Here is a 19067-nt window from a genome sequence, read left to right as displayed (position 1 = left end):
GGGAAAAACACCACTCATAAAAATAAAAATAAATAAAATAATCTTTAAAAGTCTTTGTTTAGACAAAGGAAGTAATGTCTAAAAGAGGTTTTAAAGAGCTTAGCCCAGTAACCCCAGTCCCTTGTATTGTTTTATTGGGTTTTTTGTTTGTTTCTTTACTTTATGTGAGTGTTCTGTCTATATGCACACCTGCTCGCCAGAAGAGGGCATCAGATCCCATTACAGATAGTTGTAAGCCACCGAGTGGTTGCTGGGAATGGAACCCAGGACCTCTAGAAGACCTGCTGACTGCTCAATCATCTCTCCAACCCCACTCTACCAACTCTTAAGTTGATTTTTACACCTTAGCAGGCCTCTGTGCCTTTCTTTGGACTATTTGAATGTCCGGATCACATTTTCATTTTAGAATTAGTTCCAATTATTTCTTTTTGTTAACTTAGGATAAAATTTTGGGTCAGGAAATTACATTGATCTTCTTGCTAACGTGAAACTTAGTATCTCCTTTTATTCTGAATGTCAGTCACAAATCACAATTGTATAAGCATTAACAATATCCATGCTTTGTATCCAGAGGAAATGAGCAACTTTTTTTCGAATTCTATTACGCTTGCTACAGATAACAACATTTAATGCTCATTACTGGCTAAAAATTATATTAAGTCTTCTACTAGATCTTGTTTCTAAAAGAACTAATAAAGATGACTAAATACACACAAGTTTGGGTTCTATAAAATTCTGAAACAATTTTGATACACTTTATGATTCATATTATGCTCCCAGAAAACCTGCTCCAAAAATTAGTGACAAGAGTTTGCTGTGGTATTGAATAAGTCAATAGCAGGAAAAGACACTAAGATCCTTGTTGGAAATCACCTCTAAGAGCAACCCAGCCTTCTGAATTATGTTTTCTCTCTTCCCTTCTTCCTCATTCTCCATTACAATTTCCATTGTGCCTCTTTCATATTCTTGTCCTTTGAATTCTGTGAGTAGGGAGCCATACTTAGCATCGCAGTGTCAGGGAAACTGACACAGAGCTCAGCTGCTGGTACCTGCAGCTCCCTCAGGTATGCTTTGCAAAGACCTCTGCTCTCCTGAAGCCCGGATTTTTTTTTTTAACTGCACCACAGAAAAATCCAGACCAGCCAGTTAAAGCAGAATTTAGATTTACTAAAAAGAGTATAACATGTTTAAGGACAAAAAGAGAAACACTTAGAAAAAGTGCCCAAATGGCTTTCTCCAGAGTGTCACATTTAGGTATCTTAGCAGTCAGTTAATTGTGGTCATTCATAAATTTACATCATTCAAAGGGTTTCCACAAACTAACTCATTCTGCCCCCTCCCCAAACCCTACAGTGGTTCCTGGGATAGTTTCAGTAGATAAAGAAGAAGAGTGGTCCTCTGCCTATTTCAAACCCTGAGCTTGGTTTGCTAACATTTAACCTTATTTGAACTACCTACACATAACATATTCTCTCTAGGAAACCTTATTAGAAAATCCAGTCAGTTGTGCTTGATTGACTCTCACATGTTGGGAGGCTCCAGAGCGTAGGACCCATACAATTAAAACTGCCTTGAAAACATGTAATAATTTACATAGCAAGCTCAGACCAGTTCTGACGAGTAGCCCTTCAAATCCCACATGGATGTCCCTCCTGGTGAACCCCTCAGCCAGTCCCAACCCTGGATGGACTCATCAGGTCAATTTCCATCAAGGACATAGGTAGAAGGAAACCCTAGCACACTCAGCTTTCTGGGTGGGGAAGTGGGTGACCTAATTAGTGTTGGCCAATTGGACTAATCTCTGAGTAGGAGGTGTGGCTAAATTCTTAGGATAGAAGAACTGTTTCATAAAGGGGATTAGCTCTGAGAGAGGCAGACAAACACCCAGACATGGAGGAGGAAAGGGACTCCTGGGATAAGAAGAGAAGGTTCAAAATCTCACACACAAAGGTTTTGTTTATGTTTTTTTTCCACAGCAGCACAAATAAAGGTCAAAAGATAACTATTTTTCCCCTTCTGTCAGGTGTGTTCTAGGGATCAAGCTGAGGTTGAGCCATCTCACCAGCCTTCATCAGCTATTTTTAAACAAAGTTTTTGCTAAATGCCTTATATGTTCACAGACTAAACCAGATAAATCTTATCCTAAAACACAAGTATTTCCAACTTTTATGAGAAACGTATGTATCTGTATAATGTTAATCCCACAGATGAAAGAAGAAAGACCAATGATCCAAATTATCATGGTCAAATTAATTAAAGCAAGCTTTTTAAAGATCTCTGTTCCTGGGCTGTCCTCCCTTACCTAGGTGAGGTTCAGAGATCAGTATTGGACATTGGTAAGATGAGAGTTCTTTATAGTAATGGGGGCTTCCAAATGGGGGATCTGGCAGGTGAATAGTGGGGTCACAGGAACAGAATATATGCATAACAAGTTGACCATAAAAAAAAACCCTTAAAACAAAAACATGCTTGCAAGGTGGTCTCAACAAGGCAGTCATAACAAGGTGGTGATAACAGATGGTCATAATAATCTTTTGAGTTTTGTTTGTCTCTCTGTCTGTCTGCCTGTGTAGCCCTCAATATCCTGGAACTCACTCTGTGAACCTGGATGTCCTCAAAATCACAGAGATTCACCTGCCTCTGCAGTGCTGGAATTAAAGGCATTTGGAAGAAATACATGGTTGCGTTTCTTACAACAGGAATACAGAGCCCTTTGTAGTTAAGATTACAGGTGGGGCAGAGGCCAACTCTTGAGAAACAGAATATTCAAAATCAGTAATGGTTCTTGTTTGTGTTTACTATAAGCTGGCTTTCTTTAAACCAGGCAGGCTGGTTTATCAATTAACCCGTTGATGCAAAACATAGTTCTCACCAAGAAGCAAAACGGAGAGAGTTGCTCTGAGCCTTAGTGGGAACACCAGTTTTGGTTGCTCTGAATGACAGGTTCCAACATGAATGAACTTCTAGAGATGCAAAGCAAAAGAAAGTCATAAATCCATACATTTAGTTGAATACAATGATCTGCCTTGTGATTAGTGGAAGCTAGTCCTATGCTAAATCTACATATTCCAAAGGTTTTGCCTGATAATTACCAGAGGTAGGCAATGAATGGGTGTTTAAGAGAACTGTGGTGGGGGGCTGGAGAGATGGCTCAGCGGTTAAGAGCACCCTACTGCTCTTCCAGAGGTCCTGAGTTCAATTCCCAGCAACCACATGGTGGTTCACAACCATCTGTAAAGAGATCCGATGCCCTCTTCTGGTGTATCTGAAGACAGCTACAGTGCACTTATATATAATAAATGAATAAATCTTTAAAAAAGAGAGAGAGAGAGAGAGAGAGGACTGTGGTGGTGGTTTGAGAAGGAATGGTCCCTAGAGAGTCATATGTTTGAATGCTTGGTCACCAGAGAATGGAATGAATAGAAGGTACGGCCTTCTTGGAGTAGGAATTGCCTTGTTGGAAAAAAACATGTCACTAGGGGTGGGCTTTGAGGTTTCGAATGTTCAAGCCAGGCCAAGTGTCTCTGTCTTCTTCCTGCTGCTGATCTGGTTGTAGAACTTTCAGTTCCTCCTCCAGCACCACGTCTACCTGTGTGCTTGCCATGCTTCCTACCATGATAACAGACAAGACTTCTGAACCTGTAAGCCAGCTCCAGTTAAGAGTTGCCATGATCATGATGTCTCTTCACAAGGATTAAACCCTAAGACAGAGACCAAATAACTTGTCCCTGGATCTGCAACATTCCAATTTTCCCCACAAATTGTTAATTGGTGGCAATCAACTTGTAGAAGCTTTAACATATATGGGACTTTTGTTCCTGAAAACATCACAGGTCAGAGACAAAGCTTGTAACTCGAGCTAGTATCTTCATGTAGTAAAAACAATATCACCACATACTTTCTTGTTCAGAAGTACTGCAGTTAAAATTTTTTAAAAAAAAATCACTTGGGTTGTATTTTATAAACACATCAGCCCTGCAGTAAGAGTGGTGGCTACAGCTCTCTCAATTCTCCTGTCATAGTGTTTCTAATGTGAATATTAGAGCAGGATTAGGCTACGTCCTTCCCTTCCGCCCTTTGAATGGATTGACATTTCAAGCTGTCACAATCATCTAGAACTTGGTTTCCCATTCTCCATATTGTTGAGGTGGGTCTAAAAGCATTTTGGTTGTAGAACTGCCAAAGACATTCCACTAATGAGGTTGGCCTCTTCAGAATCACCCAACACCCACACCAGTTCTCTGAAAAGTGAAGAAAAAAAAAAAACTTAGGCAACCAATACCCTTCTCCACACACTTTACTCCCTCGACCTGAATCTCTCTGTATCTGCTTCCACTTCCTTCCTGTGGTCGACACTTTCTTTCTTTCTTTCTTTCTTTCTTTCTTTCTTTCTTTCTTTCTTTCTTTCTTTTCTAATATTTCCGTTCAGTGGTTTAGTCTCATTTCTCCCAAGTCATGAGTAGAAATCTGAGAGGCAGGGATTGCCAAGGAAACCACAGAGCCCATTGGCTCTTAAAGTTCTTAAAGGAAGCAACTCCTCTGAGACAGATAAAACACATCGATCTGAAGACAGAGGAAGAAAAGGTGACTGGAACCTGTTGATGCCATGTTAAAGAGGCCAAAGAAAAGATAAATGTCAGAAACACACACACACACACAAACAAACACACACACACACACACACAGAGTAGTTTGAGTATAAAAGGAGAGTATAACAGTAATGCTCAATCTTTATTTTAATATATTCATAGGTGCTAATACACAGGTATATCCTACCTACTAGGCATTGTAAGGGTCCGTGATTCCCTGAAGAATGGTGCCCTGGACTCAAATAGTATTTAAATGCAAAGAGTGTTTTATTTTGCAGAAGTCTTACATGTTGGGGTCTCTCCTTACCAAGATAGAGAGACAGCCAAGAGAGCTCACAGGCCCGGTTTAAAGCACATTAGGGGAATTCTGGGGGTAGGTGACCTTTATCTTGCTGCATCTCTAGGGACATTTCAGAACCATTACTGGGGTGTGGAAGCTGGAAACTGTTGCTGAGGAAGTCTGGAAACTGCTGCTGACCTTTGGTCCTTGCCTCAGGCTGGAGGTGGGGGCTGGGGGTAACTTCTGAGGACTGGATTTGCCTGGACTTGTCCAGCTCTTGGAAACGTAGATTTTGGCCTTATCTCCTGAACTGCCAATTTGAAGCTTGTCATGGAGTCAACCTAGCTTTCTCAGCATGTGTCTGTTTATAAGTTCCCCACATGAAAATGTGAGTCCTCCTATAGAAGGAATATTTGTCATACATCAAGAACTCTTCTTGAACCAAATGCCCCCAGAAGTAGACAGTGCCTCAGTCAAATAGATTCAGCAGCCCTGCTTGTTGGTAAACTTGACAACCAAGTGAAAAAGAGCCCCAGACACTGATAGCCACTAGTAACCATAACTAGAAGAGCCAATTTAAAGGACATTTATCAATGTGTTCCTATAATAGGCTGATGAATTGTCCCAAAATTAAGTGAAAGGTTGACTTCTTATGGTAGAGAAGAAATTCTGTTATGACCTTTAGATGACCTAAAGTGAATTATACATTAGATTCTGAAAGGACTTTTTACAGTTCCTAATAATCAGAGCAGGCCAGATCCATGATGCCACCACAGTTTTGTAAACGTTAGGCCCTGGTTCTTCCACCCAGCCCCATGCTCCCAGAAATAAGACTCAGATTCAAAATACATTTACAAACACCTAGGCCATATAGTTAATCTCTTCCCTGACAAGATCTAACTTAAAATATCCCATTTATTTTAACATTTTGCCACACGACTGTGCTTAGGTACCGTGTTTCAGTCTCCTCACATCTTCACAGTCCTATCTTCCATGCCTGGCTCTAAACCTTTCTCTCTCCCAGATGTCCCACATTTATTTCCTGCCTAAGCCATAGGCCACAGGCTTTTTAATTGACAGGTGATGCATTTATACAGTACACAAGCTATTCCCTCTACACAGTTTAATCTCAAAGGGCAAGGCAGTCTGACAGTGGGGAATTGGTTCACAGCCATTGTCTCCTCAGACTCAGAGAAACTCACCTCAAGTAGGTTATCTGAGCTGCTGGCTCTGTTTCCTTATCCGTTGTTCCACTTTTCACTTCTTCCCTCAGGGTGTTCAGGCTCTGCTGTACACCAGGAAAAGAAGGAAGAAGTGAAGTCTGAAATGGATGGGTCTGTAGGATCCTGGCGGTGGTGGGGATACCTTTTCAATGAAACAGCTTGTGAGCATATACTTTATTGAGGTGGATCAAAGGCTATGTATATGAACCTTAAGGAATAGAAAGGGGTTCTTCTTAGGGTGAAGTTTCATTGGCTGAGGCTTAAAGTTCTGGAGATAACTCATTTGTATGGCGAGGCATTCCAGGAGGTTAAACCTGTAATTTCACGAAGGATTATGTGATATTCCTCAGGTAGAAGATGGGAGTCAGGCTCCCCGAATCAGACAAAGAGGAGAAAGCCCTGCTGAGAAAATGGAGTCCTCCATTTTGCACCACGCTCAGAAAAGCTGTCCAGACATAGTAGACTACAACCTTAGTATCAAGATGCAACACTTATCCATAAGATGAGAAGATCATTATAGTGATTTCTACCTAACATGGTATTGTAAGAATTAAATGAATAGGGTTGGGGACTTAGCTCAGTGGTAGAGCGCTTGCCTAGGAAGCGCAAGGCCCGGGGTTCAGTCCCCAGCTCCGAAAAAAAGAACCAAAAAAAAAAAAAAAGAATTAAATGAATAAACGCCCATAGGCCACTTATCAGAGTTGTGTTTAATTAATCACTAAGTATTATTAAATAGCACTTCTAAAATAAGACCAAAAAATTTTGTTAAAAATAGTCAAATGTATATAGATATATATGTTTACAACTCTCATCATGGAAGTGATTCATAACTCTTTGTCTTTGGGAAGATTTCCACCTGATTACTTGTTGGCACCCATGGTACGGAAACCCGAGCATAGGCCTGTGGAATTTAAAAACAGCACACAGTCTCGGGTCATTCCTGTTAAGAGAATGCAAAAGCTTTACTGAGTTTCACAGAATATATACCCCAAGTTTACCAGGTGGAGAATTCCAGGAAGCACAGTGGAAAAACAGGAACAAAAAAACAGGAACAAAAACCAGGAACCAACTTAACAGTGTTACTGCCCAGGTGTACCAACCAGGGCAAACAGAAAGGTCAGGATGTTCCTTTGTTAGGAACAAAAGGCGTCCACATGCTCAGCAAGGCTCAGCAGGGGTCAAACATTGATGGGGCCCAGGAGGGTCCAACAATTACTGAGTATGCACTCTGGGACTATACAGGACTCTATGCCTTGACCAAGATTTCACTCTATCAGCAACCAGCTTTTATGACCTCTGATGGCATGAAATTTGGAATGGGGAGAATTTGACAGTGCAGAAAGAATGGGGTATGCAGCTGTCAAACGCTTTCAGAATGTGAAAACATTTTTGCTTTATAAAAACAAACAAAACAAAACAATGTCTTGTTGAATATTCCTAGGACCAGTTTAATGGCTGGCAAGTTCCTGTTTCTAATTCCTGAGGTGAGATGAGGAAAAGGGTACTTTTAAGCTGTTGATAAGTCTGTGATGGATTACTTCCAGGAAGGGCCTTGTCATCTTTGATAACTTTATTGGAATTAGCTGTCCCTATGCCCACTGTCCTCTGCTTTTCCAGCCTCTCAAACACACACACACACACACACACACACACACACACACACACACACACACACACACACGAGAGAGAGAGAGAGAGAGAGAGAGAGAGAGAGAGAGAGAGGAGGAGAGAGAGAAAGAGAAAGAGAGAGAGAGGGAGGGAGGGAGGGAGAGAGAGAGAGAGAGAGAGAGAGAGAGAGAGAGAGAGAGAGAGCACTGAGTAGTAGTTTAGATTTACCTTTTATATAGTTCTTATAGTTCTTCGGTGTGGTAAACAATTTCATTCTGGAGCTGGAGGGATAACTCAACAAAGATCCCTTGCTGCTCTTGCAGAAGACTAGAGTTTTGTTCCCAGCACCCACAGTAGGTGCTCAAAACCATCAGTTAACTCCAGCTCCAGGTAGTTACCTTCCAACATACTCTACTGGACTCCTCAGGCACCACACATGTTATATGTACTCACACACAGAGAAAACAGTAAGGGAATCTTTAAAAACCGCTTTGCAGACTATAGCTGTCTTTGCTTCCCTCCACCCTTCTCTACTCCCTTTCTTCCAACCTTTCTACCTCCTACGATTAGATAAGAGAGAAAAAGTGATAGAAAAGGGAAGAGATCCCTGAAAAAAGTCAGGGGTTGGGGAGGGGTGATGCTATCATTAGACCACTTCCTGCTCCTTAGGGATGAAAATTTTGATCTTCACCTTCAGGATATCTAAGTTCTTGTTGTTGTTTCTTTGCACACCACTACTTAACAAACCGTGACCAACAATAACCAACAAAAGTTACCAACAAACCCACCTCACAAACCTCCTTACCTGTCATTCTTTATTAACTAATTTATTAATTTACCTTCTAATTCTGTTGTTGTGGGGGTGTTTATTGTTGGTTTTGTTTTGTTTTGATTGGTTCAGTTGTGTTTTGTTTAGACAGGGTTCACTATGAAGCCTTGACCGGCCTGGAATTCAATATGTAGAGTCCAGGCTGGCCTTGAAGTCATTGCCTACTTCTGGGCCCAGAGTGCTAGGATTAAGCATGCACACATTAAGCACACATGCTTAATTTCTTCACTTTTATATGTATGGATGTTTTAGTCGTGGGTGTGTCTGTGCACCATGTTCATGTAGTAACCTTAAAGGCCAGAAGATGTCAGATACTCTGGAACTAGAGTTATGGATGGTTGCAAATTGCAATGTGAATGATAGAAATCTAATCTCAGTCTGCTGGAAGAACAGCCAGTGTTCTTAACTACTGAGTCATCTCTCCAGCTGCCACCATGATTGTTGGTTGAGACAAGGTGTCTCATTAGCTATCAGCCCAGTAGGCAAAACTACTACCAGCAAAGGACCAGGAATGTACCTGACTTTGCTTCCACAACTCTGGGATTTCAAGCATGTGCCACCATACCCAACTTAAGGACTCTTATCTCATGCTTTCGTGGCAGGCATTTTATGAATCCAGCCCTGTTTTTGTTTTGTTTGTTTGTCTAGATCTTTTTGTTTTTGTTTTTGTTTTGAGACAGGGTTTCTTTGTGTAGTGCTGGCTGTCCTGGAACTCACTCTGTAGAGCAGGCTGGCCTTGAACTCAGAAATCTATCATGGTTAATATTAATTGGTGGTTTCTACCCCACCTTTGATCATTCAGTTCCCAAAAAAAAGACACAAAACCTTTATATTTATAAGCCTTAAAACATTAGAACTGGGTAGATGGCTACCTTCTAAGCTATTTTGACTACTTCCCTGTCAAGAACTCTGAGTTATAACTTGTCACATTCTGCCTTGCCTGCTCTTACTCCAACCGGCCAGTCCTCATGCTCTTACAATTCATGTACCCCATGGTGGCTTCTCCTTTCTTCACCTTTCTCTCCCTCCCTATGGTCTCTGCTTCAGACCCCTAGCCCAGCAAGTGAAGCCCTGCTACAGGTTGTCCTCATCTATATGAAACCAATAGTTTTAAATTGAGGAGCAAGGTTACATAGCATCACTTGGTGTGTGTTTGGGGTGGGGATTGCCTTGTCCCTGAGGCAACCAGATTTTGGGGGCCAGTATTTTGCATTACAATACATATCAACAGACCAAACCTCAACTGAAATCTACCTGCCTCTGACTCTGGAGCACTAGGATTAAAAGTGGCACTACTGGGATTAAAGGCATGTGCCACCATAACCCAGATACGTATTTTCACTTTTAGTGGACATCGTCAAATGATTTTCTTAAAGGTATCTTCCTGGGTTTCTGTCAGAAAGGCATTGTATGCCCTTTTGCCCTTTCCTACACTCTAGGGAACTGGAAGACTGACAGTCCACAATCCATTTTGCTCTGGATTTTATTGACTGGGGAAGCAGCTCTCAGTGTTACTTCATTCATTAAACTAAGGATGGCTGGAGCTGGAGAATGGATCAACACGTAAGAGGACTTGCTACTCTTACAGAGGAACTGGTTTTGGTTCCCAGCATCCATACAGCAGCTCACAACCACCTGTATGTAACACCAGGTCCAGGGGATCTGACATTCTCTTCAGTAAATACTGAATGAATGATTCTGTGGAGTTAGCTATCGTAATCATTCCATTTAAATATTTTTTCTTTTTCTTTTTTTCTCTTCCTCCTCCTCCTCCTCCTCCTCCTCCTCCTCCTCCTCCTCCTCCTCCTCCTCCTCCTCCTCCTCCTCTTCTTCTTCTTCTTCTTCTTCTTCTTCTTCTTCTTCTTCTTCTTCTTCTTCTTCTTTTTTCTGGAGCTGAGGACCGAACACAGGGCCTTGCACTTGCTAGGCAAGTGCTCTACCACTGAGCTAAATCCCCAACCCCTCCATTTAAATCTTAAGGGTCTTTTTAGTGAGTGGACATTTAACACATGAGTAGAATATTGGACTTAGTGCCTGTGTTAGTGTGTGAGGTGTCTCAGGAATGGATCTGGTCACTAAGAATGCTCTGTAACAAAGCAGTTTTCAGCCATGTGTGGTGACACACAATTGTATTCTTGACACTTGGGAAACTGAAGCAGAAGGATTAAGGATTTGAGGGTAGCTTAGGTTACATGAAACCCTGCCTCAAAAACAAATCCAGATGAAAGGTTAAACGAGGTTACTGTGTAACCATACAGTTATAAATTAGGGAACCTGCTCCCCCCCCCCCCCCCCCCCCCGTGTACCTTAGAGCACTAAACCTAGAGCCTTGTGTATGGTAAGCAACTGTTACACCATTGAGTATATGCCTAGCTTTTTTGTTTTACTTTTTTATTTTGAGACGTGGCCTCACTAAGTTTTCTAGGAGGTCTTGAGCTTGCTTTATAGCCCAGATAAGATTTAGTCCTCCAGGTCTAACTTTAGTCCTGTTTGTAAGAAAGAACACTGTACTAAGAACTGGAGAGTGCTGAAGTTCAATTGGATAAAGTTACCCGACACTTTAAGTGGTGTGATTTTCTTTGCTGATGATTAAACAAGGTCAGTCAGAGGAGGCGTGGAAGGAAACAGCCCTGCACTGCCCTCTGCTGCTCCAGGAGCTCCCTTCGCTTGAAGGTCCCTCCATTCAGGAGCTAGATAATCCTTGATTTTGCTGCAGAAAGAAGTTCAGGGCCAGCCAGAATGTGGCAGAGCCAGAGTCCATTAAAAAATTTATTTAAATGTAGATTTAAACACTGAAATTATTAATGGGATGAGGCACCAGGAAAGACTCACACAAGAGAGAATGTGGATGTTAGCCTCACAGAGGAAACTCCCACTTAGGTGTCTTAGCATTCGGCACATGTCACCAAGAAGCCCTTTTTACTTCTTTGAGATAAGTGAGATTATAGTGGGAGCTAGAGGTACCTGGGATGGCTTTACTATCTGAAAAGGATAAATGTTCGATAGACCTAGAGGTGGTGCTAGGAAAGATCGTGCAAGCAAAGAATGAATCATGGAGGAGGATATAAAGTTGTCTCTCTAGTTTCAACTGTGTCAGTTTTTTATGTGGTACATAAGGGAATAAAAAAAATGTAATTAGGCCTGGCGGTGCATGCCTTTAGTCCATGCACTTGGGAGGCAGAGGCAGGTGAATCTTTGTGAGTTTGAGGTCAGCCTAATCTACATAGTCTACATAGGTCAGCCTAGTCTACAGCCTAGGCCAGCTGTAGCTTCACAGTGAGACCCTGTTTCAACAGCAACAATGTAATTGATAGTGAAAGTGTAACATCCTGGGGGAAGCTCTGTGACTACAGAAAGACTTTAACTGTACAGAAGTCTTTGAGATGAATAGAGTTTGCAGCTGGACAAGTGTTTGTCTACCTTAATTTAGCTGGATGCCGTTCTTATTTCTAAGTTCACTACAGTTGGGTGGTTTTTATTTTAAAATGAAAAAGAAATGAAAGCACGGATTGCAAAAGTTACACGTAGATGAAGACCTGCCTTTATTATGTGAGAGGGCAAGAAAATTTTAGATTTGCTACTGGGACAGGAAATGGCCATAGTTGGTGATATACATTCAGGCTTTCAGCATTCTTTACTGCTGTGAGAACAATTCTTACTTAAAACACCACTATATAAGAGCGATATTACCTCCATATAGGCAAACACCACAGCATTGGAATTCTTGATTCTTATCTGCTGAGACAGACTTCAGACAGACTCTGAGGGAAGGGTTCCTCTCTCTCCCCAGGTCCCTTACTCTTCCCTGCCTCAGTCATAGGAGGGAAGAGTACCCTATATCATGGGTGACATCCAGAAAGTACAGAGCATGGAGCAGCTGTGCTATGCCCCCTCTCCCCTGACCTGTGACCACAGGCTTTCTTTTCTGCTCTCCTTAGTGAGCCCTTAACGTTGTACCTATTACTTTCTCTTTTTGGTTTTGTTATTGTTTGTTTGTTTGTTTGTTGTTTGTTTAAGACATGCTCTTTGTGTGTAGCACTGGCTGTCCTGGAACTCAGTCTGCAGACCTGGCTAGCCTTGAGCTCACAGAGATCCACCTATCTCTTTCTTCTTCTGGAGTGCTGGGATTAAATGCATGCAACCACACCACCATGCCCGCCCTATCTATTACTTCCTATGATCATATTTTAAGTTCAAAGAGTTATTCTCTGAGCTTCATGGGTCTTGGATATATCTACATTCTCCCTAAGTCTCATATATTGTTCAGTTGGTGACACACTTACTAAGAGGTCAGGGTCACTTACAACAAGTGGAACAGTCAACAGTGAGGCAACAGTGCACTTCTACTATTTGTTTTCCTGCCTTCCCAAGGACAGAGACTAAGTCCAAGCATTCCCTCAACTTTGTAAAGTTTATTCTGGCAGGTAGACAGTAGTATTGAGTATTGAGTTTGTGCCAGCATCAGAGCTAGGTGTTAGTGACATGAAGATACATTTTATATCCCCCTTTTCTCTTTTTCCAGAACATGTAACCAATTGAGGGACATTCTGACAAACAGATACAACAAACATTATGCAGCCCCCCTCCCCCAGTGTAAATCGGGGGAACAGAAGCTTCAGATAGATTTTACTAGAAGAGGAGCTTGAACTAAGGCACAGAGAACCAAAGCCCATCTCGGGAGAAAGATGGAAAGAAATTCAAGGATGTTCATAAGAGTAGAGTCATGAACAGATGTGGGCATCTACAGAGAAAATAACATAGCGCAGTCTGGGGATGAGGGAGGAAACAAAACAGCACAACCAGGAAGAACTCGGGATTAGAAGTGGAGGAATGTTACATTCATTTTGAGTGGATCCTGATACTCACTGCAGAGCATGCCACTCTGGTTCTGTGGGTTAGTTTTCAAAGTCCTTTCTGCTAGGAGAACGAGACAGTAAAGAAGCAGAATATGCTATCATGCTTGCCCATAATTGGGACAAAGTAACTGTTTGTTGATGAGCAAATGAATGTTGGAGAGTGACAGCATTATTGTTCTTGGCACACCACATGCACATAAGCTGTGGGGGCGGAGAAAACACAGAATTATTTCGTGGTGTGGTGGACTTGACAGTATTTTTATGATTTAAAAAAAAAACCCTCAAAAACTCAAAACACCTTTACTTTTGAGAGATTATTCTGACCCTAGACGCAGGATGAACCAGAAAGGGATCAGTCCTGAGTACACATTAACTGCCAGCAGAAGAAGAAATATCAGAAGTTCAGGAGAGCTGGGGAGGACAGGGTGTGGACGTCAGACACTCCATTTATGCTGAGGGAGAAGAGGAGTAGAGGCCGGCCATGAGCACATGGAGATGGGGGAGGGGAACGGGGAGAGAGAGAGAACAGGAGCAAGAGGAGAGAGCAAGAGCAACAGGGCAAGAGAGGAGGGGGCAAGCAGCCCTTTTTATAGCAAGTCAAGCACAGTTGCCAGATAACTGTGGGGCAAGGCCTAGAAGAAATGCCAACATTGTGCTCCTGGGAAAATGAGGCCACCTCTCCCTTCTTCTCTATTCTGATTTGTGATCTGACACGATGTCTACTCTGTGATATTCTCTGCAAGTATTGGTGAAATACTTAAACTAGGCTCGATAGGAGGCAGCTAAGCGAGTGTGTTTTCTAACACTTTAAGAGAATATCTGAGGTTGGCTCCTGCACATAGACGCTTACTGACCTCACAGCCCTGGAGGCTCATAGGCACAGAAGGGGAATGGACCAATCTGCCAAAAAGCAGACAGCATTGAAAAGGTGGTGTATGCTTGTGTGAGAGAAATATCACACATCAAATCAGAGTGTAAGACTGGGGTACAAAGAAGAAAGTCTTATTGCTTTCTTTTTACATGACCCCTTCCCAAATAATCTGGTTACCTTCCATTCAGCCCTACACTTCTTCAAAGGCCTGTCATACAAGGAACCAAGCTTCCACCACACTAACTGTAAAGCTCCAGCAATGGCTTCCATGGTGTGATTACTGTTGTGGATATAAAAACCCTTAAGGGTGTTGGGGAAGCTGGGAGGCAGTGGGGAAACTGAGTCAGTTCACATCACCTTCTCTATGAGGACGGCAAAAAGAGATTGAGATTGAGGAAGGAAGTTCTGGAGTAAGGATTTTAGAGAGAATGACACAAGCACAGGATGGCAGTGTACCCGGTCCAGATATGTCATTCTATCTCCTGAAGAGCCAATCAGGGGTACTGCACTCAAGGCTAGCGTGCTCTGCACAACAGAACAGCCTCTCCCCAACACGTGAGACAACTAGAAGTTTATCTTGGACATTTTCTATTTATTCTCTTTTCTTCTTTGCTGCAGGCTCTTATGCAGCCCAGGCTGGCCTGGAACTAACTCACCATGTAGCTATTTGAGGATGATGAACTCTGGATTCTCCCTGCAGCACTACTGTGAATGTGTCTGTTACCTTCTCTGTAACCAGCATCAACACAAAGCCTGCCAGCCGCCCCAGTCAGTGTCTCTCAATATGAAGTTGGTGGTTGACTAAAAAAATTCAACTTCTTTAGTGTCAACTAATGCTATTTTAAATTATTCCCTATTTAAAATTCAATGTTTCTTTTCCTGCTTGTTCTTTAAAAAAAAATTATAGATGGGGCCAGAGGTGGACTCAGGTAAAAACGTGGTTGTCTAACATGCAGGAAGCCATGAACTCTCCTAACCGAATAAACCAAGCATAGCAGTGTACACAGGAGGCAGGAGGGGCAGATTCAAGACCGTCCTCTGCTACTTTGAGGCCAGCTTTGAGAAACAGGAGGCCCTGTCTCAAAACATACAACAATAAAGCTGAAATAAAGGAAAGGACATATGCCCTTCCCCAAACCCATGCCCATGGGTTAGCAGGGTTGTGATAATTTCACGATGGTGTTAACAGATGCTCTAAAGGGAAAATCAGCACTCAGAGGACATTCACTGTACTTAAATGGCCACCACTCATTTGCTTTAAAAGTTTTTTTAGTTGGGTACAGTAAAGACTGCCAGGAGTTTAAGGTCTGCAAGGGTTACAGTATGAGACCATGTCTCGAAAGAAAAAAATTATTCTACTTCATGTATATGAGATGTAAAGGAATTTATTTCTCCTGTAGGTCTGTGGTTTCTGCCACCACAAGTGTTTCACACGTCAAATCAAACATACATTCAAAAGCCATGCAGCACAGCATACGCTGCTGAATTCACACACTCTTTTGTAGTTTTTTTTTTTTTTTAATATCTTGGGAATGGGAGATCACGTCAGTTTTCTTTAATTCTTCTGCTCATTGGCCACTTCATGTGTCTGTCATAGATCTAGCTAATTGGGCTCTGTAGGATGGGAAGGTAAGTGCTTTCCCTCATTCTAGCTCAGAGGTATGGAGTTACTCATGCCTGCCTTTGCACACACGTAAGATGATGTCTGAGAGAAATTCCTGAGTGGAAGGGACATTCATGTGATTAGAGAAATTTAAATCCCGGGCTGCCACCCCACAGTTTCCTCTCACTTAGTCAGAGGCCTCTCATTCAGAAAGTCTGTACAAGGACCACTTTTCAAAGAACTCTTTATGACAATTACACTGAATAAAATGTCCAGTGGGAAGATGGCTCAGTGGGTAAAAATGCTTGCCCCAGAGCCTGACACCCTGTGTTCGATGTCCAGCATCCACCTTTGTGCTGCTGTGTATCTGTAATCTCAGCTCTCCTACTGCAGGAGGCAGAGAGTCAGCTGAAGCTCCTGGGTAGGCTGGCCTGGAGAAAGCAGTGCAAAGACCCTGCCTCAACAGAGTGGTAGAACACTGTCCTCTGACCTCAGGTGTGCCACACATTCCTCCGCACTCTCACACACAATAAACGGACAAGTACACAAATAAATAGAAAACATCCATGTTTGCATAACCCAGGGTTTACCAACTGTACTTAGAACTGGAGTCAAAATGTGACCACATGGCTTTAGAGATGGCTCAGGAGGCAAGAGCATTGCCCGCAAGAGCATTGGTTCCAGAGCACCAGGGCTTGGCTCGGTCTCCCACATGTCCATCACTTCTATTTATAAATGCAGTTCCAGGGGGTTCCAACATCCTTTCTGACCTTTGTAGACACCACATACACTAAAAGCACTCACATATAGCATAATCATTAAAATATATTCAGGCTGAGAACATACTCCCCCCCGCCCCCCCGGAGCTGAGGACTAAACCCAGGGCCTTATGCTTGCTAGGCAAGCACTCTACCACTGAGCTAAATCCCCAACCCCGAGAACAGACTTTAAAAGGAGAAATATTAAGCAAGCAAGCATCGTAACCCATTAGTGTTTCAGAGACTATATCCCCTTCCCCTGTGCCTCCAGCAGTGTACACTTGGTGCTGGAAGGTGAGCGTATCTGAAGCTAATTTGTTTTTTCTTTGGTTCCCCTTCCCATCCTCCCCCCATTGCCGCCCTCCCCCCATAGTCTAGTTCACTGGGGGTTCAGTCTTAGCAGGACCCAGGGCTTCCCCTTCCACTGGTGCTCTTACTAGGATATTCATTGCTACCTATGGGGTCAGAGTCCAGGGTCAGTCCATGTATAGTCTTTGGGTAGTGGCTTAGTCCCTGGAAGCTCTGGTTGCTTGGCATTGTTGTACTTTTGGGGTCTCGAGCCCCTTCAAGCTCTTCCAGTTCTTTCTCTGATTCCTTCAACGGGGGTCCTATTCTCAGTTCAGTGGTTTGCTGCTGGCATTCGCCTCTGTATTTGCTGTATTCTGGCTGTGTCTCTCTGGAGCGATCTACATCCGGCTCCTGTCGGTCTGCACTTCTTTGCTTCATCCATCTTGTCTAATTGGGTGGCTGTATATGTATGGGCTACATGTGGGGCAGGCTCTGAATGGGTGTTCCTTCTGCCTTTGTTCTAATCTTTGCCTCCCTATTCCCTGCCAAGGGTATTCTTGTTCCCCTTTTAAAGAAGGAGTGAAGCATTTGCATTTTGATCATCCCTCTTGAGTTTCAGGTGTTCTGTGCATCTAGGGTAATTCAAGCATTTGGGCTAATATCCATTTATCAATGAGTGCATACCATGTGTGTTTTTCTGTGATTGGGTTACCTCACTCAGGATGATATTTTCCAGTTCCCTCCATTTGCCTATGAATTTCATAAAGTCATTGTTTTTGATAGCTGAGTAGTATTCCATTGTGTAGATGTACCACATTTTCTGAATCCATTCCTCTGTTGAAGGGCATCTGGGTTCTTTCCAGCTTCTGGCTATTATAAATAAGGCTGCTATGAACACAGTGGAGCACGTGTCTTTTTTATATTTTGGGGCATCTTTTGGGTATATGCCCAAGAGAGGTATAGCTGGGTCCTCAGGCAGTTCAATGTCCAATTTTCTGAACAACCTCCAGACTGATTTCCAGAATGGTTGTACCAGTCTGCAATCCCACCAACAATGGAGGAGTGTTTCTCTTTCTCCACATCCTTGCAAGCATTTGCTGTCACCTGAGTTTTTGATCTTAGCCATTCTCACTGGTGTGAGGTGAAATCTCAGGGTTGTTTTGATTTGCATTTCCCTTATGACTAAAGATGTTGAACATTTCTTTAGGTGTTTCTCAGCCATTCGGCATTCCTCAGCTGTGAATTGTTTGTTTAGCTCTGAACCCCATTTTTAATAGGGTTATTTGTCTCCCTATGGTCTAACTTCTTGAGTTCTTTGTATATTTTGGATATAAGCCCTCTATCTGTTGTAGGATTGGTAAAGATCTTTTCCCAATCTGTTGGTTGCCGTCTTGTCCTAACCACAGTGTCCTTTGCCTTACAGAAGCTTTGCAGTTTTATGAGATCCCATTTGTCGATTCTTGATCTTAGAGCATAAGCCATTGGTGTTTTGGTCAGGAAATTTTTTCCAGTGCCCATGTGTTCGAGGTGCTTCCCCACTTTTTCTTCTATTAGTTTGAGTGTATTTGGTTTGATGTGGGGGTCCTTGATCCACTTGGACTTAAGCTTTGTACAGGGTGATAAGCATGGATCGATCTGCATTCTTCTACATGTTGACCTCCAGTTGAACCAGCACCATTTGCTGAAAATGCTATCTTTTTTCCATTGGATGGTTTTGGCTCCTTTGTCAAAAATCAAGTGACCATAGGTGAGTGGGTTCATTTCTGGGTCTTCAATTCTATTCCACTGGTCTATCTGTCTGTCTCTGTACCAATACCATGCAGTTTTGTTTTGTTTTGTTTTGTTTTGTTTTGTTTTTTTTATCACTATTGCTCTGTAATACTGCTTGAGTTCAGGGATAGTGATTCCTCCTGAAGTCCTCTGAAGCTAATTTGTAAAGCAAACTGATTGTATTTGCTCTTTGTAGCTTTATCCAAACCAAAGCTTTTAAAAACGGTTGTTTATTCCTTAACGCCTTCCAAATTCGTTCAACAGTGTTTCAGAGTTTTAGGTTCGATTTCCCAGGTACAGAAACGCCTTAAACTCCCTAATTCCTGGACAAGATGTAAAATTAGGTCAAATCTGTGTCTTTTGGGAGCAAAGCTTGGACTGATCTTGCCGGG

This window comes from Rattus norvegicus, chromosome 2 (assembly GCF_021556685.1).
Source record: "Rattus norvegicus strain SHRSP/BbbUtx chromosome 2, alternate assembly SHRSP_T2T, whole genome shotgun sequence".
Classification (NCBI taxonomy): domain Eukaryota; kingdom Metazoa; phylum Chordata; class Mammalia; order Rodentia; family Muridae; genus Rattus; species Rattus norvegicus.
The sequence above is the reverse complement of the archived record's forward strand: the minus strand, read 5'-3'. Positions refer to the sequence as shown.